The sequence below is a fragment of the Natrix helvetica genome (assembly GCF_964273705.1).
Source record: "Natrix helvetica genome assembly, chromosome: 6".
Taxonomy (NCBI): Eukaryota; Metazoa; Chordata; class Lepidosauria; order Squamata; family Natricidae; genus Natrix; species Natrix helvetica.
This window is the reverse complement of record NC_138553.1, coordinates 51,210,749-51,237,203: the sequence shown is the minus strand read 5'-3', so window position 1 is coordinate 51,237,203 and position 26,455 is coordinate 51,210,749. Positions and strand designations below refer to the sequence as shown.

Sequence of the window (26,455 nt, the reverse complement as noted above, 5' to 3'; positions counted from 1 at the left end):
TACAGTGTTACTTTTTTGACTTTTACAAAGTATCATATGAAAAAATAAGATTACAAAATGTGCAAATATTAGTGTTCCAATTATTAAAGCATCCCAAAAAGCAGTGACCTTTGAAATAAATACCAGGAAAGTATTTCTTCATGCAGTGCTTATTAAATTATATTAGCAATGATGTGGAATTTGAACTAGTTCAATTATTGATAATCTAAATCTCTTCATGGTATTTTAAAGCTTACATTCATCCTCTTTCTCTATCTTTAAGAGGAATCCCTATTTACATTCTGTCCAGGGGTGGGTTTCATAATTTTTTACTACCAGTTCTGTGGGCATGGCTAGGGGGGCATGTGACTGAGAGGTGTGGCCAATTTGACCTCACTCACACCTATGCCCACTCAGTCACATGCCTCCCCCCCCCCAGCCATGCCCACAGAACATTGAAAATTTCTGCTTTGTCAGCTGGGAGGCTGGCAAAGAAGCCTCATTTTTCCTGCTGCCCATAACTCTCGGATGAAGGAGGTAGCATCACTTCTCTTACTGCCTGCTACCACCCACCTGCCTGCTCGTCCTTTTCCCGGGAAGGGCCTCAGGAGGCTTTGCTAAGCCATCCCAGAGCTGGAGGTTTCTCACTGGGAAACCCGACCCGCCATTCCCTCAAGAGGCTCAGACTCACCCATCGGGCAGCCTTTTCGGGAGCATCACAGTTCAGCCTCGCCTCACCCGGCTCCCTTCTGAAGTTAAAAAGCGGCGCTTTGCCACGGGATGCTGCAGAAGCCCAGGCTGGGGAACTTTGTGTGGGCTTGGCAGCAGGAAGACCCCCGGTGCCCATTCCTTCAAGTGAGGTCTGAACTGGCCATGGGGTGGGCGGGGGGCCTCTGACCACCTCCCATCCTGGGGAGCTGCCATGTCCCATAGCAGGCACCCAGGGCAGCCCCGACCCCCACCTCCCCGCTGCCTCCAGGCCCACGCAACCTTCCCACTACCCCATCGACCTGGGGTCGCTCCCAGTTCTGCTGGGCAACCACTACTTTGCACCCCGTTGCCAGCTAAAGTTGGGCCTTTGGCAGCCCCACGTTCTCCTGGAGCCCCTTCCCAGCTGGGAGATGCTCCAGGACATCCCGCCACCCTGTGTCGATCAGGAGCCCATGCATCACTAACCACTAACCACCATCTCATTGAAATGGAAAATTTAAAAGAAGATGGTTAATTCCTGTTTATAAATTGGCGGTCAGCCAGGAAAGCATCCTGGGAGCTGAGCAGACTGAGTGCGGCATCGCAGGCTGAAAGGGAAGCTGCGTGCCCCACCCGCCAGGTGCCCCTCCCCTTCTCGCCTCCCCCCCTGGCCAGAGCAGTCACATGACAGCAGTGCACAGACTGCTGACTGACCCAGCGCCCGCCCAGACATGGCCAGAGTGATGGGCACCCTGGAGGGTCTCACGGCCAGGAAGGGGCACCTGGGGAATGTGGGGCCACCGAAGGCCCAACTTCAGCTGGCAACGGGGTGTGAAGGAGTGGCTGCCCAGCAGAGCTGGGAGCATCCCCAGGTTGGTGGGGTGGTGGGGAGATTGCACAAGGCTGGAGGTGGTGGGGAGCCAGGGGTCAAGGCCACCCTGGGTGCCTGCAATGGGATGCAGCAGCTCCCTGGGGTGGAAGGTGGTCGGAGGTCCCCCGCCTGCCCCATAGCCAATTTGGGCCTCGCTTGAAGGAATAGGTGCAAGGGGTCTTGCTGCTGCCAAGCCCACACAAAGGACCCCAGCCTGGGCTTTTGCAGCATCCCGGGAGCAAAGTGCCACTTCCTAACTTCAGAAGGGAGCCAAGCAAGGCAAGGCTGAGCTGCGATGCTCCCAAAAAGGTTGCTCAGTGGGTGAGGTATGGGCCTAAAAACCCCGGCAGACCCAGCTGAGCATCATAGGAGCAACAGTTTGGGTTTCCCAGTGGGGAAGCTCTACTCAGCTCTGGGACGGCTCAGCAAAACCTCCCGAGGCCCTTCCTGGGAAAGTAGCAAGTGCGTGGGTGGATGGTGGTGAGCGGTAAGGGAAGCGAACCCCAGGCCGGCATCCCTGCCTTCTTCTTCTGAGAGCCAGCTTGGGGAATGGCCAGCCTCCCCCACTACTGCACCCTCGCCTTCCATGTGAAGCCTCTGCTGGTGGGGCGCCTCCCATTTCGCCTCGCTTTCCACATTGCTGTGGCTCTTGGAGGAAGGGATGTCACAGCTCCTGCCAAATGGCCGCCTGCCCAGCTGACCAGGTGGGGCCCAGGTTGCAGCTGGCAGGGAGGGCGCAGGCTAGCTAGCACGAATATTGCTTACCTGTGTGTAGGCAGGAGGAGGCAGTTCTGTGGATCCATATGACAAAGGCGAAGCAGATCGAGTGTCGGAGAGGACAGGCGTGGCCAGCCAGTGCAAAAAAATTGCTCTGTGCATGCTCAGAAGCAAAACCCAAAATGGCGCTGCCATAGGCAGGAGAACCGGTTTGGGGGCATGGCAGGCCTGGGTCACTACCGGTTCCAGTGACCCAAACTGCCAAGTTATTATTTATTTGACCGAACCAGTCCCAACTGGTAGGAACCCACCTCTGATTCTATCTCAGTGGAGATACAATTGTTAAATATAACATTTGTGGGCTGATGACTGAAAATATACATTCCAATATGCAGCCAGTCAAATCCTGACTAAGGGACAGAAAGGGATAAGTAGATTAATGAATAAAATGTAGTGGTCCTCTTTACTATATTTGTGAAACAGTCCACTGGTGTATCATCTTGCTAGTTGTATTTTGTCAAAGTTGTTTATGCATGTGTTTATAGATGGCATGAATGGTGTAAGAAATAGGCATTTAACAAATAAATAAATGTCATGAACAGGTTATCCATCATTATTGAGGATCCATTTTAAATGGGCTTATTTTTTTAAAAAAAAACTGCTCTGTTTTACATTAGTGACAGTAATTCATAATATTTCTCTTGCTTATAATAGTTGAGGGAGATGACATATGTCAGGCAAAAGCAACCACATGCATTTGTGAATAGTCTCAACAGTAGTCTTATTACAAGTCAGCTGCTGTATGTTACAAGAACCTCACCAAACTGACTTCATTCCCTTGATAGCAAGATAAGACTTCAAGGATTCTGGGAGAAGTCCAGCCTGTGTCATTTACTGCAGTGCAATAAATGTAAACTCGGATCCCTCTTGATCCTTCCCTCTAGTCTAGCTGAGATTCTACCACATATAGCTGATCAGTTAGTGGTATATTGTATATTTTCCTTTTTAATATTTATTTGTTTTAAGATTGTTTTCTTGCCATTTATTTTGAAAGGAAACCCAGCACTTGTTCAAACAAATAAATAAATAAAGCTATTAAACCTTTGTCCAATTTATAGATGTTGTGGCTTTTTTTCTGGAAATAATCTTCCATCTCCTACCTCTGCTAATAACTGCATTCATGTTTTTTTTTAAATATGCATGAAGGAACATGAGAAACATCTGATAATTGCAGGCCTCGTCTTAAGTATCATTATATGGCATATTACTGAACTTAAGCAGGTCTGGATCTGAATTGGAGTCTACTTGGAAACTCTGAAGATTAAAGGATTTATGAAGTTAGAAATTCCTCTTAACATTCCCTGTCATGAAGTCTGCCAAAAATGTGATTATTTTTCCTGGTATTAAATGATAGTGCCAAGAAGATGCAATATGCCCCAGGACATGCTGTTGATATGCTAAATTCTAAGGAATCCTAGTTCTCTACCAGACCCCTATACTACAAGAAAAAACAGTGCTGGTGTGTACTGGTTTACATCATCACCTCCTTGCTTAAAATTGGAAGGAAATTCTTATATTGTTATTTTAAAATTTCATCAAGAAAGAAAGAAGATGAATACTGGCCCATGCTTAATATTAATTTTACACTTTGTTGTGCCTGATGAAATGGAATGCTCTAAAGGAAAAGTTTAAATCTCGCTGCCTAGTGTTGAAACGCTGAATCGCATGCTTAATGTTTCTCCATTGAATGGCTTAACATTTACTAGCTAATTAATATATAAACCAGGTGTGGGTTCCTACTGGCATTGCTACTGGTTCATTTTGCATGTGCTTTGCAGGCATGTAGTTTACTGTAAATTGTTCTGCGCATGCATGAAAAACATGAAAAACTAGTAAAAAACATGCTCGCAATGGCAGCGGCAACCAGGGGACTAATTTGGGAGCGTGGCCAACCTGGGTCACTGCCGATTCTGCCACCAAGGCCAAATTACCACTACCAATTCCTCTGAATCGGTGTGAATCAGTAGAAATCCACCTCTGATATAAATTCCAAAACCATTTCAGACAAACCATCCCTTGGCTTCTAATATGCATTTGTTCCATTAATAACAATGGATGCTTTCTATGTAAAAATAAAAATTGTACAGTGGTGTACACTGCAGTGATTAGAATGCAGTATTGCAGGCTAATTCTGCTGACTGCCAGCAGTTCGATTCTGTCCACCTCAAGGTTGACTCAGTGTTCCTTACGAGGTGGGTAAAATGAGGACCTAGATTGTTGGGCATAATATGCTGACCCTCTAAACTGATTAGAGAGTGCTGTAAAGCATTATGTAAAGCATTATGAAGAGCTGAGGTGGCACATTGGTTAGAGTTCAGTACTGCAGGCTACTTCAGCTGACTGTTAGCTGCAGTTCAGCAGTTCAATTTTCACCAACTCAAGGTAGACTCATCCTTCCATCCTTCTGAGGTGAGTAAAATGAGGACCCAGATTGTTGGGGGCAATATGCTGACTCCATAAATCGCTTAGAGAGGGCTGTAAAAGCAATATGAAGTGGTATATATAATTCTAAATGCTATTGCTAAGTGCTAAGTATATAAGTCTAAGAACCATGCCATAGATGGTTTTTTATCTCAAAACCTTACATTATACCTCAAAACCAATTAGCAAATAGTATAAAGCCTGCAAACTCCATGCCATGTGCTCCCAGCACTGAAACCTAGTAAACATGTGATCCATTGTATTCTGGACAAGTTGCAGATTCCAGGCAGTCTCTAATGGCAGCCTCACACGTAGTGCATTGTAATAATCTGAATGATAATAAATATATTACTGTATTCAGATTCTCCTGCATCAGATAAGATCACAACCAGATATCAACCAAAACTGGACATAGGTTCTCTGGCCATGGCTTCCACCTGCTGTTCAAGCAAGAACCATAACCATAAACCCTAGTAGTGTCTGCCTATCAAGAGATAACACTGGTGGCAATAGAGAAAGCCAATATATCAACAGTAACTCTACCTTCTTGGATTCAACTTTAGCCTGTCCTCTCCCATTCAGATCTCACAGCCTCCAAGCAGGGAGAAAGGATATTAGTAGCATCTACAATTGGGTATAATCTGTATTGTCAGCTTCAAAAGATCAGGTCCACATATGAAGGTCCAATTAAACTAATGTATTGCTAATTATACCTATGCACAAAAATCTTCTCAACTAATAGCAATAGCACTTAGACTTATATACCGCTTCACAGTGTTTTACAGCCCTCTCTAAGCGGTCTATAGAATCAGCAAATTGCCACCAACAATCTGGGTCCTCATTTTACCAACCAAGAAGGATGGAAGGCTGAGTCAACCTTGAGCCAGTGAGAATTGAACTGCCGAACTGCTGGCAGCCAGCAGTCAGAAGAAAGTAGCCTTCAGTACTGCATTCTAACCACTGCACAATCATGGCCTGCTTGGGTTAGATAAGGGTCAATGGAATTCAGGGAAGGTTGGACTTAGTTCATTTGGGGATACTTAGGGATTCTAGTCTGATTCCTCTTTAAACTCCAGCCCGGGGTTCTGCCACTCTTTCTCTTACATATATACTCATAATACCATATCCCCAAATGTCAGCTAATGGTCTTATATAGATGTTAAAGTCCAACCACTGCAGCACCCCACACATCAAAGGCTCTGGACCATCCTCTCATCTCCCATTACAACAGAGGAAAACTGTTCATTGAAGGTAGAGCAGCACCACTGCAAAACAGTGCATGTAATTCCACCAAGTGAGTTGAATTTACTTTATTGATTAGCCCTTGGGCCATATCAAAGTCCAGAGTTCCAGACACAAATTATTACTAAAATTTGATAAAAACAATTTAAAATGTAATTGGATAAAATACAATTTAAAATGTAATTGGAATAAAATACAATAATTTAATATATAGATAAATAAAATATGATAAAATTATATTTCAGTGTCACCCCTAAAATCTACCCCAATCAGTCCCATACAGTAGTGGGATTCAAATAATTTAACAACCTGTTCTCTGCCCTAATAATTTCTTCCAACAACCAGTTCACCAAACTGCTCAGAAAGTTAACAATTGGTTCTCTCAAAGTTCTGTGAACTGGCTGAATCCCACCACTGGTCCCATATATGCCAATCTCAACCAAATCATTTTGCTTAAGTAGTATGACGTGTTAAATGTTATTTTCAGATTCTGGCCGCACATAAGGTAAGTTGTTTTGACATATTTAGTTTATTTATCAATGACTTTCCTAGAGTTAGTTATTTTTCCTCCAATGCTTCTAAAACAGTGGTTCTCAACCTGTGGGTCGGGACCCTTTCACAGGGGTCGCCTAAGACCATCGGAAAACACATATTTTCGATGGTCTTCAGGAACCGAGACACCAATTTTATGGTTGGGGGTCACCACAACATGAGGAACTGTATTAAAGGGTCACGGCATTGGGAAGGTTGAGAAACACCGTTCTAAAAGAAAGAAAATAACTGGCATAGTTTTTTACTTCTTGTGGATCCAATAAATAACACAGCCTCATCACTTTACAACAGAGTGAAACTATCAATTGAAGGTAAAACAGCACCACTGCAAAACAATGCATGTAATTCCACTAGGTGTATATGTTGTATCCCAGATTACTTGAAATAAGGCTATGCATACCATGGAGGCATGAACTCCTGGACCTTATTGGATCCATCACACAGAGCAGGAAATGGCTCCAATGAAATTGGAATTCAATGAAATTAAATCCAGAGGTTTATAGAGTATATAAGTAATAATTAAATAATCCACAGTGAAGGTTCTTCACAATAACTCAAAGATCAAATCCAGAAGCTTAAATAAAGATCCCGCTGGTCAGCAAGTGGTAGGTACATAAATAAGAACCCATATTTGTGTCTCAGCTCAATATTTTAACAGAAGAATTATTGATAACAGATAAGGCAGCCCTCATGATCAAAGCTTTTATTATTTCCTAACAATGTTGATAAAGGAGTTAAAAAAACTCTATACCTGGATGGACATCATGTATTGTTGTCTTTGAGAAATCACATTTTGTTAATAAATGCTACATCTGCTGTCTCATCCAACACCAAATTGTGGATGAGGATGGTCTTCTTGTGCACAGATTAGGCTTTTATCATGAGTATCTTGAGTCCAGGATATAAGCAATCTGGTCAACTGATGCATAGAATGGGCTAATGAAATTGGAAGAGGAAATAAAACCATTTTAGAGATCTCTCTCCACCTGAAACAGCCTATCCAATTCTTCTCACCATATTTTCTCCTGGTCCAATAATACAGTGCTACTTAAAGACTAAAAAGACTATAATTGTTATGTTCGTATAATGGCTGAAATAGTTAAAGAGGTTTGATGAACTTTAGCCTAGAAAAGAACAATTGCCAAACTGGTATATTTCTTTCATAAGCTGTTATTTTTCTTGGCTAAGTATATGTAACAAACTATGAAAATGTATGTTAGGAATATAAGAGTCCTGCTGGGCCAGACCAAAGGTCCATGCAGTCTAGCATCCTGTTCCCCTGTAGTGATCAACCAGGTGCTTCCAGAAAATCTGCAAACAGGATTTGAAAGTAATGGCTATCTCCTGCTGTTTGTCATTCATTACCCAGTTACCAGAAACATTCTGTCTCCATCTGAACAGAGAAATCTAATGTACTGTAGCTATTGACAATGATTCATGCAATGAAAAATGCTATCAAATAAGTCTGAAATTATTATCCAGCTTGGTCTTCTGCCTTATTGGATTATCATTTCAATATTCTTAGGCAGCATAAATTCTATAATACAGGACATCTATGTTCTTAAATGTTGTAAAATGGACAATTGATGAAAAGTTCAAAAATACTTATCTTGGCGTATGTTTCTCTATATATGGAATATGATATGACATTCTGTTCCAAAATTTTAAGCACCAGTCCTCTTCTGTAAGGAGTATCTGGATTTGGCAGAGATCAGAAAGATACAATTGTGATTATTAAATTAATCACCATATTTTACAATAAGAGCTATAGGACCTTACCCCATTTGTATGCCTTGCTAAGTGAAAAATTTAAATACAACCTTTCAAACTATTTTTCATAGTTAGAATTAAATTGGTATGGGGTTAAGTGCGGTCAATTTTTAATACACTTAAATTCCTTTTACTGGATGTTCATTCTATATTCATTTAGAAATGTATGTGGCCATTTGTTTTACATGTGTAACTCTGGGTGGCTATTTGTTGATTATATCTTTAAACTGCTCTTGAAAATTTTAAATATCCTGGGAATGAATTGGGGGAAAAACACTGAAAATAAGTTAGTATATTAATAATCATTTTGTACTTTTATTCCTTTTATTTCATAAATTTATGCAGACCTATATTCTTTATCCAAATGTCACACCCTTGAAAATGTATTTATTTTAATATTGTGAGCCACCTAAATGATTACTAAGATGGTAGTTATAGAAATCGATTAAATTAAAACAAATAAATGGGAGGGTTGCCACATTGGCAAAGGCAATTCTAGAGAGCATAACTATACCAAACTTTACAATTTTCATTTAGGAGATTTTGCAGACTTTTGGTTCTCATAATTCTGAACCTAGTGCCATTCTTTTTTTCTTTTCTTTTTTTTGTAATGTGGAAAGAACATTAAAAGGGAAAGAACCAAGTATTGTGAGAGAAATAAAATCAAGCAAATAACTAAATATTTGGGCAAATGCCCAAGATTCATACCCACATATTACAATATTTGCAAGGAAATATCTGCATATTCATTTCCTGCAATATTCCTGCAATATTTGCAGGAAATATCTGCATATTCATTTGAGACACTGCTTTTATTAGTGGGCATAAATGCTGATTTACCATTCTAAAATTGAAGGTTGTAGCTTCTGGAAAATTAATATTCATTGTCTCAGTACTGCTATTGTGACTTGAACACAGAATGAAATCACATTAATTTTTTTTTTTATAATGCTCATAGCTCATATATGATATGAAGGGCAGAATACTTCTCTCTTTCATACCTGTTCAGTTTTACTTTAGATTTTTTAACAGCAAAGAGGTTTTAGCTGTTTTAGCTTGCTTTCTCATCCAGCAAGTTAGAGACTAGCCTATTCTAATTACAATGTTAGGATGACATTGAAATGCATTTTCACTTTATAAATGACTCTCATTCACTTTCTATTTTGCAAAAACATTAAGATAGGCTGAGAGAAGTAATGGAAACTCCTTAAGAAAGAAAGAATACACGCTCACACTCTTTTTTGAAGCTAGAATATATTCTCATTATTGTAAGCTAATGGCATGCCTAACTGGTTTTTGTTACCTAAGATAGTCTTTTTCATGTTTAAAAGTCCAGGTGAGAAATCCCTTGACATGGATATTCAAAGGCTTGAGGCTGCAGATAAAAGTTGATTAATTATATATGGACCATCCAAATAGATTAGATTTCTCAGTGAATTAATGCAACATTTCTGATAGAAACTGATTCTGTGTATGAAAAAAGATTTCACATTTTAAGGATGAATGCCCAACTGCCACACTATGAGGGCTGAACTGCACACATTTATTTTATTGTTCTTGTAGAGAGCAGCGATTCTTTCATAGATATCTAGGAAGTGCCCTTGACCTATGCACAGAGTTTAGTGTGAACAGAGAGGATAACTTATTCTCCAAAGCATCTGAAAGCAGGACATCTGAAAACAAAGCATCTGAAAACAGTGGATGGAAACTAATCAAGGAGAGAACCAACCTAGAACTAAGGAGAAATTTCCTAATAGTTAGAACAATTAATCAGTGGAACAACTTGCCTCCAGAAGTTGTGAATGCTCCAATACTGGAAGTTTTAAAGAAGAGATTGGACAACCCATTTCCTTGAAATAATATAGGATTTCTTCCCAGTCTGTGTTTTTTGTTGTTGCTGTTTAAGATTTAATCCAATTCAATTCACAGTCTGGGACTGGTAAAAACTTAATAGTTCAAGTCCTAACCTAAGACCTAAGTGCTCTTAAGGTAATGTCTGCAGTATATAGGCTATTCCTAGTAAGGTGGTTTTTTTCCCCCCAAAGTCAGAATATTCAGATCTAATAAGTTCAAAATTTCCATGTATCTAGGCAACCTTTGGGTAGTTCTCCAATGGCTCCTATTACTATTGGTACAACCATTGATTTCTTCCTCCACAATCGCTCTACCTCAATTTGCACACTGAGATATGTTGTTATTTTCTCAGCTGTTTCTCTTCAATCCATACATTACCTCATAGCCCTAACCCTCAGCACTCCTGATCCCAACCAGCTCCATGTTAGCTTCCAAAACTCCTAAGTACTTGAACCCTTCTTTTGGTGTTACTGCTTTTATCTAGTCTTCATTATCATGTTCAGATCCATCTTCTTCAACATCTTCAACAATTTTTCCTGCATTAAAGCTGTAACACAGTGGTTAGAATGCAGTACTGCAGGCTACTTCTGCTGATGGCTGGCTGCTGCAATTTGGCAGTTTGAATATCACCATGCTCAAGGTTGACTCAGCCTTCCATCCTTCCGAAGTCAGTAAAATGACGACCCAGATTGTTGGGGACAATATACTGACTATGTAAACCATGTAGAGAGGACTGTAAAGCACTGTGAAGCTGTATATAAGTATAAATGCTATTGCTATTGCTATTAACAGCAATTGTTGCACATTTGTTGATGCCAAACTGCATCTCAATGTCTCTGCTAAACTCCTCAGTGTTTTTCAGCAGTGAGTTTAATTCAACTTTTGTTTTTCCAAATAATTTTAAATTATCCATGTAGAGAAAATGGGAAATTTTCAACCCTATTTTAGCCAATTCATAGCCATAGATTGTCTTGTTCGAAATGCTAGTTAGTGGTGCCATTGAAAGTACAAATAAGAGAGGTGACAATGTATCACCTTGGAAGATTCCTCATTTGATTTAAACTTCATCAAGTTCTTCTCCACAGGCCATTAACTTAGTTTGCCATTGTTGCAGAAAATCAAAGGACCCAGACTTCGAGATCAAGAAAAGCTTTATTTTGGCCAAAAGACTCAGACCATGGAAACCCACATCTTTGAGCAAAAGTCTTGATTAAGAAACACGCTTTATAGTTCAAAAGCAGCAAAACACAGAAATATCTTGTTAGATCTGGGCAACGAGAGACAGACTGCGGACACGAAGTGACTTAACAGCTCTTTATTAGTAGTAATAGTGATCCAGCTTGTTCTGTAGTCGGAGGGTTCCCCTTTTATAGGGATTGGGCACGCCCCTCGACCAATTACAGGGATACCTGTTTCCCGCTGTAGGAGCGGACCAGAGGGAAGACTTATCCCGATATATGTTAATATCTAACACCCCTCCCCTCCTAGATGGGACGTTTCGGTAGGTAACATAATCTTTTAGGTAGGTGGGTGTTTGTCTTGCTCGGGAGGAACGTCGTAGTTCGGGTTGGTTTGAAGTGGTTGCAGGACTGGTTGTGGGTTGGTTCGAAGTAGTTGCAGGATCGGGTGCTTTTTCTATTTCCCGTTCTGGAGGTCTTGTGCCTTCGTTGCTCGGGCGTTCAGGAGTTTGTTCGGCTGCGTTGTCTGGGGGCTGTTCTGCTACGTGCGTGTAGTCTTGTTCCACGTTTGGCTCGCCGGCGTCGTTGTTTCCTCTGATGGGGTTTTCTTGTGGCTGACTTTCCGTAGACAGGAAACTTTCGTCTTCATTTCGAAGGTTGGAGTGTGCTAGGCGACCCCGAAGTTGATCGATGTGCCTTTTCCAATTCCGCCCATCTTCTAGCTCTAGCAAATACGATCGTGGACCCGTGATGCCAATGACCCTTGCCGGCATCCACAATGTCCCCCCTGTGTAGTTGTGAGCGTAAACTGAATCCCCTACTCTGAATGACCGGATCTTACTTGTAGAGTCTGGGGGAGCCGTGGTAGAGTAATTCGGGTGGAGCCGGTCTAGGTGAGATCGTAGGCGACGGCCCATGAGTAGTTCAGCGGGGCTCCTACCCGTCGTTGCGCTCGGGGTAATGTGTTGAATGAGGAGGTAATGGTCAATGCGTGTTTGCCAATCACCTGGACCCATCCTGGCGAGGGCCTCTTTTGCGAATCGTACCATTCTCTCCGCCTGTCCGTTTGATGCTGGATGGAACGGCGCGATGAGGGCATGCCGAATTCCCAACCCTGCTAAAAATGTTTCAAAGTGCGTGGCCGTGAATTGGGGCCCGTTATCGGATACGAGGAGATCTGGCAGGCCATGGGTGGCGAAGAGTCGCCGTAGAACCTTTATGACGGCCTCTGCCGTGGTTGAAGTCATTAGGACTACATCTAGCCATTTTGAGTATGCATCCACGACTATAAGGAAAGTCTGACCTTGGAATGGCCCTGCGAAGTCGATGTGTATTCGCGACCAGGGTGCTTTGGGTTTCTCCCATTCTGTGGCGGGCGCTTCCGGGGGTGCTGGTCTCGATTCCTGGCATGGGTCACAAGTGGCCACCCACTCCTCTATTTCTTTGTCCATGTTTGGCCACCATACGTAACTTCTTGCTAACGCCTTCATTCTAACAATCCCCGGATGACCCATATGTAAAGCATCTAATACATTTTTATGTAAAGCATACGGAATAACAACTCGATCCCCCCACAACAAACATCCTTGTAGTACTGAGAGCTCGTCCCGTTTCGACCAAAACATTTTGAATTCCGGGCCCACATTTCCCTTTGGCCACCCCCTCCAAACCCAAGTTTGAACTTGTTTTATTAAATTGTCTTTAGAGGAGAACCTTGCAACATCGTAGGAAGAAACCGGTCCCGAATCCAAACAGTCAATGAGCAATACCGGTACTTCTGGAGTAGGGTCTGGCAGAATGTCAGGTAATGGGCAACGGCTGAGTGCGTCTGCGTGTCCAAGAGTGGAGCCCGGTCGATGTATCAATTTGTATGCATACGCAGCCAGGAAAACAGTCCACCTGGTCATGCGAGGAGAAAGGGAGACCGGAGTGGGGCGGTTTCCCGCCAAAAGTCCCAACAGCGGTTTGTGATCTGTGATCAGTTCAAAATCGCGGCCGTAGAGGTATTCGTGGAAACGCTTTACTCCCGCTACGGCAGCCAGCGCTTCCCTGTCCATTTGGCTGTAATTCCTCTCGGCCGATGAAAGAGTAGAACGCAATGGGTGCTTCTTTTCCGTCGGGCATCCTGTGGCTGAGGACTGCTCCAACTCCGAAAGGTGATGCGTCGCAGGTCAATACCAGCGGTAGGGTCTGGCTGTATTGAACAAGCAGTGAGTCGGTGGTGAGCAGGCGCTTTACCCCGGCGAAAGCGGCAGCTTCGGATCGTCCCCATTTCCATGGTGCGTTCCTCTGGAGTAGACGGTGTAGTGGCTCAGCGACGGTCGCCTTCTGCCTCAGAAAAACGCTGTAGAAGTTAAGTAATCCGAGGAAGGCCTGCAACTCGGTCTGATTTCGTGGTGTGGGGGCGTCCTGGATCGCCTTAATTTTCTTTGAAGTGGGGTGTATTCCCTGACCATCGATTCTATAACCCAGGAATTCTACGCTAGGCACGTTAATTTGGCATTTTTCTTTTTTAAGGCGGAGACCCTTTTCTCTGATTCTGGCCAAAACAGATCTGACTCTTTTGTTTAATTGCTCCTCGTTTGCAGCTGACACCAAGATGTCGTCAAAATAGGGGACGACTCCTGGTATCCCTTGCAACAGTCGTTCCATGACGCTCTGGAACAATCCTGGGGCAATGCTAACGCCGAATTGTAGCCGGTTGCATTTGAATGCTCCTCTATGCGTCACTATCGTTTGGGCCTCCGCTGTGGCGCTATCAACTGGCAGTTGCTGGTAAGCTTGTGCCATGTCTAACTTTGCAAATACCTTTCCTGGCCCCAACGAGTGCAATAAGTGCTGTACTACTGGCACAGGATATGCGCTCTGTTGTAGCGCGACATTAATTGTGCACTTATAGTTCGTGCAGATGCGGACTGATCCGTCTGGCTTGACTGGGGTCACGATGGGCGTTTCCCAGCGCGCGTGATCTACCGGCTCAAGGATTCCTTGCTCCACTAACTTATCTATCTCTTTGTCTATTTTAGGGCGGAGTGCAAAAGGCACTCGTCTCGGTTTAAGTCGGATTGGCGCCACTTTAGGGTCTAAATTGAATGATATTGGTTTACCCACATACTTACCAAGACCGGGGCTGAACACATCCTCGAATTCCTTAAAAATCTGTTCAGCGCTGCTGTTTCTTACGGCGTTGATCCCGGTGACTTCTAACCCCAGGGCTTCAAACCAATCAAGCCCCAGAAGGTTCTGCAATGGCGCGCTGGCGATGGTCACGGGCAGCTGGGCTTCGATGTCCTTGAAACGGATGTGGAATGTGCCTTGGCCCACGATGGGGACTTGGTTCCCCTGGTAGTCTCGTAGCAGGACGTCTGGAGCGTGTAGTTGGCTCTTTCTGAGGCTAGGGATAGCCTGTTTCATGGATGCCCATGAAATGATCGTCAGGGTCGATCCTGTGTCGACTTCTAGCTCGCAGGGTGAGCCCTCCAAGAGGACTGTGACTCTCAGCCTTTTGGGCCGCTTAGGGCGGACTTGATGTATTGTGGTGAGATATGTTCGCAACTCCTCTCTCTGGGTCAACTCTATCTCATCGTCTACATCCTGAAAATACTCTCGTTGAGCGTCTTGATAGAACGCTCGTTCAGCTCTTTGTGTGTATTCTCTCTGGGGATACGCTCGCTCAACTCCTTGTGAGTAATCTCTCTGGGGATACGCTCGTTCAGCTCTTTGGAAATGTTCTCTCTGGGTAAACACTTGTGGATTTCTCTCTGGGCGCCCTTTTTGATTTCGCCAAGCCCCTGGGTTGGGCTTCTGTTGGCGGTACATGGGTGGCTGCCGTGAGGCAGGGACTCCGCTCCGGCACACTCGTGCGATGTGCCCAAGTTTGTTGCAATGCGAACAAACAACGTTCCTGAACCTACACGTAGACCTGGGGTGATTCCCTCCGCAACTTGCGCAGGGCGGCAACCGGGATCCGGGCCTCCCCCCAGGCCTCAAGTGACTGCTCTGCATCAGGTGACTGTCCTCGAACTCGGGATTCTCGTAGTCAGGGCTTGCGTCCTCGTAGTGCACTCTGGTTTGCCTTGCTGCTGGCTGGTTTATGCTGGCCCCTCGTTGTATGGTTACAGATGATTTCTCCGCTGATTCTGACGCTCTTGCTTCGTTTAACGCTGTCTGTAGGGTTAAATTCGGGTTTGCCAACAGCTTCTTTTGCAGCGAAATGTCTCTTAACCCACAGATGAGTTGCTCTAAGATGTGTTCTTCCAGATCCCTGTATTCGCAGTGAGCTGCTGCTTTTCGTAGGGCTGCAACATATTGATTAATGGATTCTCCCGCCTTCTGAGTCCTCATGTTGAATTCTTTGCGGCAGACATGGCGGGAAGGTTTTGGCGCGTAGTGAGTTTGCAGAGTCTGTTGCAACGTTGTCCACGATACTGCTTGTATTGGAGTAGGCGCGGTGAGGTCTCTGGCCGTTTTGAAGACTTCTTTTCCGCAGTAGCCGAGGAAGATGTTTTTCTTCCTCGCATCGGTGATCCCCGTGTATTCGTTCGCTTCGAGGAAACACTCGAAACGAATCATGAAGGCTTCCCATTCGTCGTTTGCTGGGTCGAAAGGAGCGGGGGGAGCATGCATCGCCATCTTCTCTGTTTGAATTTGCCGCGCTGCGGTGATCTGAGATGGCTGTCGGAATTGCTGCCGAATTCCTGGGCTGGATCAAATCCGGAGATTCTGGAGGTAGCGTTCTTCGTCCTATCTGTCTCTCGATCCCACCCTCGTCGCCAATGTTAGATCTGGGCAACGAGAGACAGACTGCGGACACGAAGTGACTTAACAGCTCTTTATTAGTAGTAATAGTGATCCAGCTTGTTCTGTAGTCGGAGGGTTCCCCTTTTATAGGGATTGGGCACGCCCCTCGACCAATTACAGGGATACCTGTTTCCCGCTGTAGGAGCGGACCAGAGGGAAGACTTATCCCGATATATGTTAATATCTAACATATCTTAAAACATTTCTATTGCTAAGCTCCTTATTGCTAGGCAGAAGCTGATTATCATGCAGGAAATATTGACTTATGAGGTTTGGCTAGGTGAGAAAAACTAGCTCTGTGGCCTGACATTTTAAACTTCCTGAGTTCAAGCTTCCTGTTCTTCTTCAAGACTCAAAAGATGCTTTTGCACCTTACAAATCGCAAAGATAAAAATGACTTGAGATCATCTAGTCATCTAGTCTGACCCCTAACCATCTCACTCTTATGTCCAAATCTCACTTTACATCCTACTTTACTCCCCCCCTTCAAGACTATATTTTTAGCTACAATTGAGTCTTGCCTCTTATAGTGCCTTATTATAACATTTGGCATAGCAAATGGCAAGATTAATATTTCAGCAGTACATATTAGCAATGCAAACATATAATATTTGGCATAACATAATCACTTCAGGATAATGATATATAGCAGTGAGAAGAAAAAAGACAAGTGATACATATAGAATGATTCTCAGATCCTATTCTCTGAATGCACTTTCTCCAGTCCCCAGGGTGCAAGTCGTACATATGTCCATGAATCTGAATTTTCATCTTCATCAAAGGGATCGGAGCCAATCTTGATCTTGAACCTCAACCAAGGTCCCTGTAATCTGATTTAGGCTTTCTTGGAACTCCTCTGACAATTGCCTAAACTGTATTATGGAGTGTGTCATTCTTCCTACATCTGTTCCAACTGCTGTTCCTATCCCCAGGATTACTAACAGTGGGATTAAGAGCGGCACCCTTTTCTGAACATGTCCCATGAGAGGGACGGGAATAGTGTGTTCTCCACTGACCACACCCATCTTGGGGAAAAGATGTACCAGAGTGCATGTCCCAGTCCAGTTTGTAGGTGAACACAAATACGCATTTTTCCTACATAAGAATATTCCATTTTCTCCTACATACACACACCTATGTTCATGGAAAAGGCATGGGCTCTGAGGCTCTTTTCATTTGTCCAGGCTTGCAAGGTCCCCGCCATGAACATGTCAGTTAGTTGTTGTAATGGAGCTTCTTGTTTAGGGTCCTTTCGCTTATCCCTGAGAACTGGGCCTTCAAACAGATAATGGGAACTGGTATTTCCAGGGGGAAAGTGAAAACATAATCCTGTGACGATTTGAATTGAGAGCCAAATTGGGAATCGGGGTGGCTGAAATGGCCTTGGACATTTTTCAGTAGTCAAATTCCCCTCCCGAAGATTACTAGTGAGGGGGGGGGCAGAAGCGAGAAGGTGACCTTCTGTTGGAAGAGGCTGTGGACAGATGGAGACATACCGCGGGTTAATTTTATGTCCATGAGTGTCTTTCTAGGGCCAAGGTATACTTCTGATGGACATTGCTCCTCTGCCAGTGACCCTACAGGAATGTCAGGTTCCTGATACCGCTTGATTCACAAGGAGGGTGACCCTAGGATTTCCACACCAACAGCTATAGGGCCAACAATGGGGAGGTGGCTCATCCCCAGCCTTTTGAGTGCATTATAAAAGTCACCTTGCATCTTGGCTTCTACTGCTTTGGTTCTCCATCTACCACCTTTCCCAAGGACTACTGTGGCCCTGGTATGTACCCAAAGATCTGGCTCAATTGGAATTGCATTGTAAGATGAAGGGCCAGCAGACAAGCACAAGCAGCATTTTTGACCTAGGGCAGGGTCGGACTGATTAATTAGGCTTTGACCCAATTCCAGTATTCTTAACATATAGTTCACTTTTCACAATTGTTGCAGGGGCCCATTCTCCCTTTATTCTATCCCACTTTTTACCGGGTTTGTCAAAGGCTTGTCCTTAGGTCTTGGAGTTGGCCTATGGTTCCGTCCCCATGCATAGACAGTGCACCTTTGGCGGGAGCGGACCTGTCCCAAAGCATCCATACCCTTGACCTGATCCTTCCCTGTTCCTTGGCAGGTTCTCAACATCCCCGGATCCTCCCTCAAAGGCAAGGGGGGTCACTCGAGCATTCTCACAACACTGGGAACTACTGTTCAGGATGTTATCACTCAGCAGGCCCTTTGCCAATAACAGGCAAAGCCACAAAAAGCTCATAATTGTCATTTACACAGAACCTACCCAATCACAATTCTTTTTTTTCCCTTCCAACATCCTTTATTCCATGCTTTTAATAATAAATCAGGTAAGGAGAATCTGCAGTGCACCACCTAAATGTCATAATGAGAGGGTTTGAGTCCTAACAGGAAGGTTTCAGGTTTCAAATCTAATTGATGTTGGGTGATTTCTATTAACCACTGCCTGATTTTTTTCCACTATTTAATCACCATTGGGCAGGTCCACCACTGATGGAAATAGGTCCCCTCTCTGTGACCACATTTCCATCAATTAGGCATGATCCCAGGGAACATTCTGGCAAGTCTTGCCGGTGGTAGATGCCACCGATATATCATTTTATATGTGTTTTCCTTATACGAGGCTGCCATAGTCAATTTCATATTTTTAAACCAAATTTCTTCCCAACTTTGAAAGTCCAATGTACGTCCTATATTCCGTCCCCAAGCAATCATGCAGTCTTTAACCACTTCTTCCCCTACGTCTAGTAGCAATAGATGTCCGTAACACTTGGAAAGCATCCCTTTCTCTGTTCCAAAAAGAACCTTGTCCAGTTCTTGTTTATAGGGATATATACCTTCAGTCTTCTGATCTTTTTTATACCTTGAGAATATCTGGGAATATGGCCACCAGTCGATATGGTACCCTTGCGAAGCTAATGATTCCCTGGTCTTCAAATTCCCCTGTGAATCTAAGATTTCTTCATATGTCAAGATCTTCTCCCCTCTATATCGTGTTGGATAAACAAGGGCTTCCTGAGTAGAGATCCAGCATGGCACCTTCAAGTATAACTTCCTCCTCAACTTCTCCCAAGAGTAGCTCAAGGTCCTACGCACCAAGTGGTCATTAAAGTGTTTGGGTCGCTCTGAACCGGGCCAAATATAATAGTGCCAACCATACTGTAGGCCCCAGCCTTCAATAGTCAGGAGCCGTGTTCTTCTCAGGGTCATCCATTCTTTAATCCAAATTAATAAAGCCGCCTGATAATAAAGCTGCCAATTGGGGAGACCAAATCCCCCTCTAATTCTAGGTTCCTGCATCATTTTCAGTTTAATTCTAGGTTTTTTACCTTGCCAAATAAATTTTGAGACGGCTCTATTCATTTCATCAAAGAATTTCTTTTCCAATCTTACAGGGTCCGATTGAAATAAAAATAGCCATTTGGGGAGAATACACATTTTAATAACTGTTATTCTCCCCATAAGGGAGAGTTGCAGGTTCTTCTATCTGCCGAAATCTTGGGCCATCTGTTTGTAAAGGTGAACATAGTTGTCCTCCTTTATGGAGCTACATCTCCCTGTCAGCCATATTCCTAAATATTTGATTTTGTTTACGGTCTTCAGACCCACTAGGTGTTCAAGTTGGTGATTCTGTCTTGTGGTCATGTTTTTGACCAACATTTTGGTCTTATCTTCATTAAGAAGTAGACCTGCAACGCTCCCAAATTCCCTAATTAGTTCTAACAAATGCGGTCCTGATTCCCTTGGTTCCTCTAAAATGAAGGCCAGATCATCAGCATAGGCTTGCACCTTAACCTCCTCCCGTCTAATCCTCATTCCCTTTATCTCGCTTTTCCGTCTTACTTCTCTCAGTAGAGGTTCCAAAGTCAAGACAAATAAGAGCGGGGATAAAGGGCAACCCTGTCTTGTACCTCTATGGATCTCGATCTTCCCTGTTTGATCTCCCTCAATCCATACCCTTTCTGTTTGTTTTTGATATATGGCCTGAATTGCCCCAATAAATTTTGTGCCAAAATCCATATATTCCATCTGGGCTATCATAAAGTCCCAGGAGACCCGATCAAATGCCTTTTGGGCGTCGACAAAAACTACGGCCATCTGTTTATCCGGGGAGGCCTCAAAATATTCCAGGGTATTCATAATCATCCCCAAATTATCCCGTAGGTGTCGGTTGGGGAGGAAGCCATTCTGATCTGAGTGTATGAAGGTATTGAGAAAACAGGTAAGTCTTGCTGCTAACACTGCCGCAAAAATTTTGTAATCAGAGTTTAGCAGCGAAATTGGCCTATAATTTCTAATAAGTGACAGGTCAGTCCCTTCCTTGGGAATAATAGAAATAAACGCTTCAGACCACGACGCTGGAGTCTGGGTATCCCTCATCACTCTGTTATACAATTCTGTCATATATTTACCCAGTACCCCAAACATCGCCTTGTATAGTTCAACCGGGAGCCCAATGTCTTCCCATTGGCTTGTTTCATCATGGCTGCTTCTACTTCCCCTTCCGTTATATCAGCGTTAAGAAATTGCTTCACAGATTCAGGGACTTGTGGTAGGTCAGATTTAATCAAAAACTGTCTGATTCCTTGTATCTCTTCTGCCCCTTTCTCATACAATTTGGTGAAAAATTCTTGTGCCACTTTCTTTTCCCCTTCCTTAGTAGTATGGAAGTTTCCATCCAAATCCTTCAACCCCTCTACCCTACGTTGTTCGCCTTCCTTCCTTAAGCGGTATGAGAGCCATCTACCTGGCTTATTGGCATTCTCAAAGTAATATTGTTTAGACCATTTAATCTTAGAGGCTAACTCTTCTTTATCTAGAAAGCTAATCTGATGTTGCCAGAACGACCTTTCCTCGACCAGATGTTCCTGCTCATTCCCTTCCTGCATTCTCTGCTCAACTCTACTCAAATTATTCAGGAATTCTTTCCATTGTGCTCTTTTAATTTTGCGACAGTTAGCACTGTATTTAATCAGTAAACCCCTCATAACTGCCTTAGCGGACCAATCACAATTCTTTTAATCTACAAAATCACCACATCAAGAAGAAGGTTAGGGTGATATGTGACTTGGGAAAGGGCAGTATCAGTCTTAGATGTTCCACAAAACCAACCCCTATTTGTAAAATACAATGTCCACAGTCCTAGGACTAATACAGCACTACAGAGAGCCCACTCCCAGGTTTCCTCAAACACAAGTATTTCCGGGGGTTTCATACTGCTCTCTGTGACAGTCAATGATTTTAGGCTCAGAGCCTGCCTTTCTGGGGAGGGGGCGATTCCAGTAAAATGAATATCCAATAGAGCAAATCACAATAAGGGCAAGCACACTCACTAAAGCAAGAGAAACTGCACTTATGGCTATGTATGTTCGACTTTCCAATCCCTGACAGGTGCCCAGACTTTCTAATACATTTTATATCTAATAAATGGAACATTGTCTTCCTCCTCCAAATTTTCGGCCATACGTCAAGAGTCAGCTTCCAGTGTGACCCAGTAAGGCCTCTTCTGCCCCATATATAGTTTGCCCGTGGCCAGTAGGACAGTTGTAGGGGGCGCGTACCACTAAAGGACGGCCTTCATTCTGATCTGCCTCCCAATACTCATCAGCAGCTGACTTAACTCGAGTCCAGTGAATCCAAAACTTGGATTCCAACACTCTTACTGCAAGTAGAGAACACCTGACCACAGTATACAGGCCCTTCCACTTGGTTTTCAGGTTCTTCTCCTTTCCAGTGTTTTACCTATACTTGTCTCCCACCTGAATATTATGACTAGAGGTGCCCAGAAACGGTGGACTAAGGGACACACAATATTGTTGGATTTCTTTTGCTTGTTTAATTCTCCCACCATTTTACTCACCCATGAGGCCTCTAGTTAGCCAGATTTAAGGCATTTGTCTGCTTCAATGTCACTTGAGGATTATGAGTGAGGAGTGTTTGATACTTATAAATTAGTTGGTTGTCCAAAAGTCAATTTATTAGCTTCCTCTATCAGAAGAGCAGTGGCATTGTATTATTCTTTGAGTTCACATACAAACTAAAAGTTTTCTCAAGGTTGGGAAGTCCCATGACAGGAGCCTGAGACAATTTTGACTTTAAGGTCTCAAACGCCTGTTTTTGTTCCTGCTCCCAAACAAAGGGTTCTTTTTTCACCACCACCCCTTTGTAAATTCATAGAGTAGTTTGACTAGTAGGGCAAAATTTGGGATCCATTCCATCCTGTCTTTAGGTTGTTTTGTGCACAACAGAGACAGGCATTTTCTTTCCAAATAGCCCCATGAGCATGTAAAACTCTAAATACATATTTTCTGTCTGTGTAGAAATTAACCATCTTTCCTTTTGCCAACTGGAGGCTCGTCCTCTGACCAGGCGTGGGATTCTAACTACTGATCCCTCCTCGTACAATTCTTCCGGCAGATCCCTTGGCCTCCCATTCTTTCTGTCTAAGAGTCTCGGCAAGGAAAAATGTGTTTTCTCTTGCCTTTTGAAGTTCCTTCTTCTCTAAAATTTGAGCCCAATTAATATATGCTTTGTATGTTACTTCTACAAGTTCAGAGATGCCTTTCCTGGGGACCCCTTGGTCTTCTGTATTTTGACTCAAATGTCATCTGCAGACTGACTAATGAAGATCATATTGACCATTCTCTTATTTTCTTCAGCCTCAGGATCTAATTTGGTATATTGCCAAAAGGTTTGATAAATGCATTCTAGGATTTCCCCTGGATTTTAATCCTGTTTCTATTGCATGTGATAGACCCTCTCTAAGTTCTTAACTCTTGTTTGAGTCCTAACAAAACTAAGGTCCAATAGTTTTGCAGCTGAATGGACTAAGGTTCCCAATCTGGTTCCTCCAGTAACCCTATCCAGTCCGGATCTTTTGCATGATCCTTCTGCAAAGGCTTATTCATGTTTCCCTTCACCAGCCTTCTTTTCTCTAGGGTTAATAAAATTTCCATCAGACTTTGTATGTCGGCCCAAGTAGACTGGTGAGTTCAGAAAAATGGATGCAAAAAGGGCATTAATCTCATCTGGATTTTCTGTATAAGCAGGAATTTGATTTTTCCAATTATATAAATCAGCTATTGAGAATGGAGCGTATACTCACACCTTACATAGCTCCCTCTCAACTCCTGGCAATAAAAATTCAATTTGAGTTTTTGTCTCAACTGCTCCCTTGGACCAGGTTTGTGGTCCACTTGATCTGTCCCCTCGGGAACCTTTTTGGTTTCCTTCCTCCTGGCCCCACCTAATGGGACCGTTTGTTCTTTCTAACCAATATGTGATTCAACCATTTGTCTCCCTGGGTCTCCTACTTCTTCAGTGTTAACAGTTTCATGTCAAAGATTCATAAGTGGAGGGCACTGATGTCAGAGACTCTCTCTCTCTTTTCTTTTTTGTAAAACAAAAACAAAAAACACTTAAACAAATCAACAAAGACAAACACGCAAGTTAAAACAACACAGGAACTAAATGTTTCATTGAGACTCTCCTTTCTCCCCCCCCTCCTTGAGGCCTGTTACCCATCCTGATAACTGACTATATCTCAGGGTTTTTCTAAGAGTGTTGTATCATGTCCACCCAGGACTACACCTTACAACTCTTTTTTCTTCTTCTTCTTTGTTCTGGGATGTTCAGTGTCTTCTCTTTTCTACTTTTTGGATCTCCCAGCAAGCGCTGGCCTATTTTTAAAGATCAAGATGTATAGAGTAACATGTATTGAAGAGGCGTTTGAGAAACACTTCCTTCACCACCCATGTTCTAGGTCACTTGCCACTGACCTGCAGTCCTGGAGAATCATGGTCACCAACAGGAACTGCAGTGACTTAACCACCCACACAATTCTAGGATCTCTTTAGGATATGCTGGTTCCATTAGCAAGGGACACTCCTGGATCCAGGGAGGTGATCAGGCCCCTTCTTCCACTCTCAACTGAGTAGATCTACAATTCCCACAATACTTGCCTGCAGGCGTCTTCTTTTCTCAGCCAGCATTATTTATTGGCTTGTCTTGATCTCGTGCAGTTCTTGGATTGGTGGTGTCCATCCAGTAGCCCAAGGTTGCCATGTGCCTCCTTCCAGAGAAATGATCTCTGCAGCACCTGAAGGTTGGGTAGGACAGTCCCAGTTGGGCATCGGTTGGTCCGTGCCATTCTCAGCGAAATATCGCTCCAAGTCCCGAGCAGAGTCGCCAGAAATGTTGCAGAAAATCAAAGGACCCAGACTTTGAGATCAAGAAAAGCTTTATTTTGGCCAAAAGGCTCAGACCGTGTAAACCCACATCTTGTCTGAGCAAAAGATCTTGATTAAGAAACACACTTTATAGTTCAAAAGCAGCGAAACACCGAAATATCTTAAAACATTTCTATTGGCTAAGCTCTTTATTGCTAGGCAGAAGCTGATTATCATGCTGGAAATATTGACTTATGCAGTTTGGCTAGGTGAGAAAAACTAGCTCTGTGGTCTGACATTTTAAACTTCTTGAGTTCAAGCCTCCTGTTCTTCTTCAAGATTCAAAAGATGCTTTTGCACCTTACAAATCTCAAAGATAAAAATGACTCAAGATCATCTAGTCTGACCCTGACCATCTCACTCTTATGTCAAAATTTCACTTTACGTTGTACTTTACCATAGCTTCATGGAAGTCTTCGGAAATTTCTGGATGTTACTGCCAATTCCAAAAATGTCTAAGCATTTCTCAGTCCATCTGTGTGGAACAGGATCAAACATTTTTTTTACAATCAATCCAGGTCATGAACAAATTTCTTCATCTTTTCTTTGAATTCTTGAAAACCAGTTTATCAATTATCAGTTGATCTTTAGTTCTTTTTCAACGTTCGCAGTACCCTTTCAGTTCTACAGGCAGAAAATCCTCATTTCCAAATATCCATAAATTTGGTTTGCAATAATGCCTGTAAGTAATTTTATGTTGTCGGCAGGTAAGTTATTGGCCTGTAATTATCAACTCCATCACATTTCTCTATCACATTTCTCACCATCATGTACAGGGAAACAAAAGTTTGTGGGACTAAAAAAATAAAGTTCAATAAATCAATTCATGATGGAGCTGGAAATGAGGTTAGCAAACAAATGCTTGGGGGAAGCGAGGGCATCTGGGCGGTGGTAGGTGAGGCAAACTCCACGGCCAGCATGGTGCTGCAATGAAGAAATGGGAAATGGAGCTGCTCATGTGAGGGAAGGAGAAAGAGGGAAAGCGGCCTCCTCCTTCCCTCATGCTGGCTGCTCCATTTCTCATTTCTCCTTTGTGGTGTCCCTGAGATCAGCAGGAGGTGCCCTTCTCAATCACCATCTCTGCGGGACAGTTTAGGTCCAAATGGACCTTCCAGCAGCAGAAATTTGACTGCAATCTCGGAGCACCAAGATCGCATGTCGTGCCGTCGCGACGTCAGCTCTCCTTTCTCCACATGATATTCTTTTATCTGATACAAACAGTAGGTGTCAGTGAAAGCCAAATTAGGGGAAAAAATGAAAACCAGTCTTTGATCTAATTAAATTGGAAAAAAAATCAGAAAATCAAGAGAACTGAAGTATTTTGTGCTTTTTTTGGATTTTGGTGTCCTAACTAGCCATACATTCCTGGATCTATGACCTCATGTTTATTGTCCCTGATCATTATCCATCAATCATATGGAAAATACTTTTATCATAAAATTCTGCCAGCTGTGTATATAGATTAAAAATTATTAGCAATCATTTTTCTGGATCTGGACATAAACATAATTTTTAATAATAGCAGCTCATTTATTTGCTATTACAGAGAATACTAACATGGGAGGGGAAAAACACCCTCTTACCACCCCCCACAAACAATTGCTAAGCTGCACAGAGCAAAACAAATGTGCTGGATCTAAAAGTCAAATAAAAAATTCACAATTTAAGATCTTAGAAATACAAAAAGCTTCATACCTGATACTGAAATGAGCACACAAGGCACCAGAAACTACTTCCAGGGTAGATATTTCACAAGCAGAGTGCCATCACAAGCAGACACATTCTACATTGTGGTGATGACAGAAGAAAGGCTTTTAAAAGCAGTATTAAACTGTGGATGGTTATATCCAAAGACATTCAAAATTGCCACAAAAGTTGTGTAATTTGCTTTGCTAGAACAAATAAGTAACAGAATGTATCACCACTAAGCAAATAGTGGTCCTTCAACCACTTTATGCCTTTAGTGTGAGAAATGGCCTTTCAGCCTTCAGGATAGCACTGAAGTTATCCTGCCTGAAAGTGTGCAGTAAGTCTTGATGTGTAGAAAGGTTGGCAAGTTTTGTGCAGGCAGT

General features: G+C 43.2%; 1 protein-coding gene across 4 annotated transcripts in view; it reads left to right on the top strand.

Annotated features, from left to right (window-relative positions):
- The window catches only part of SLC16A7 (solute carrier family 16 member 7), a 187,689-nt gene that overhangs the window by 94,764 nt on the left and 66,470 nt on the right, over nucleotides 1-26,455 (top strand). Inside the window, exon 1 of one of the 4 annotated variants that reach the window (XM_081958167.1) lies at nucleotides 20,355-20,377. The exons of the other annotated variants lie outside the window; for them this stretch is intronic. The gene's annotated coding sequence lies outside the window, so the exon portion shown is untranslated. Of the gene's footprint in view, nucleotides 1-20,354; nucleotides 20,378-26,455 lie in introns of those variants that run through there. 4 annotated transcript variants of the gene reach the window in all.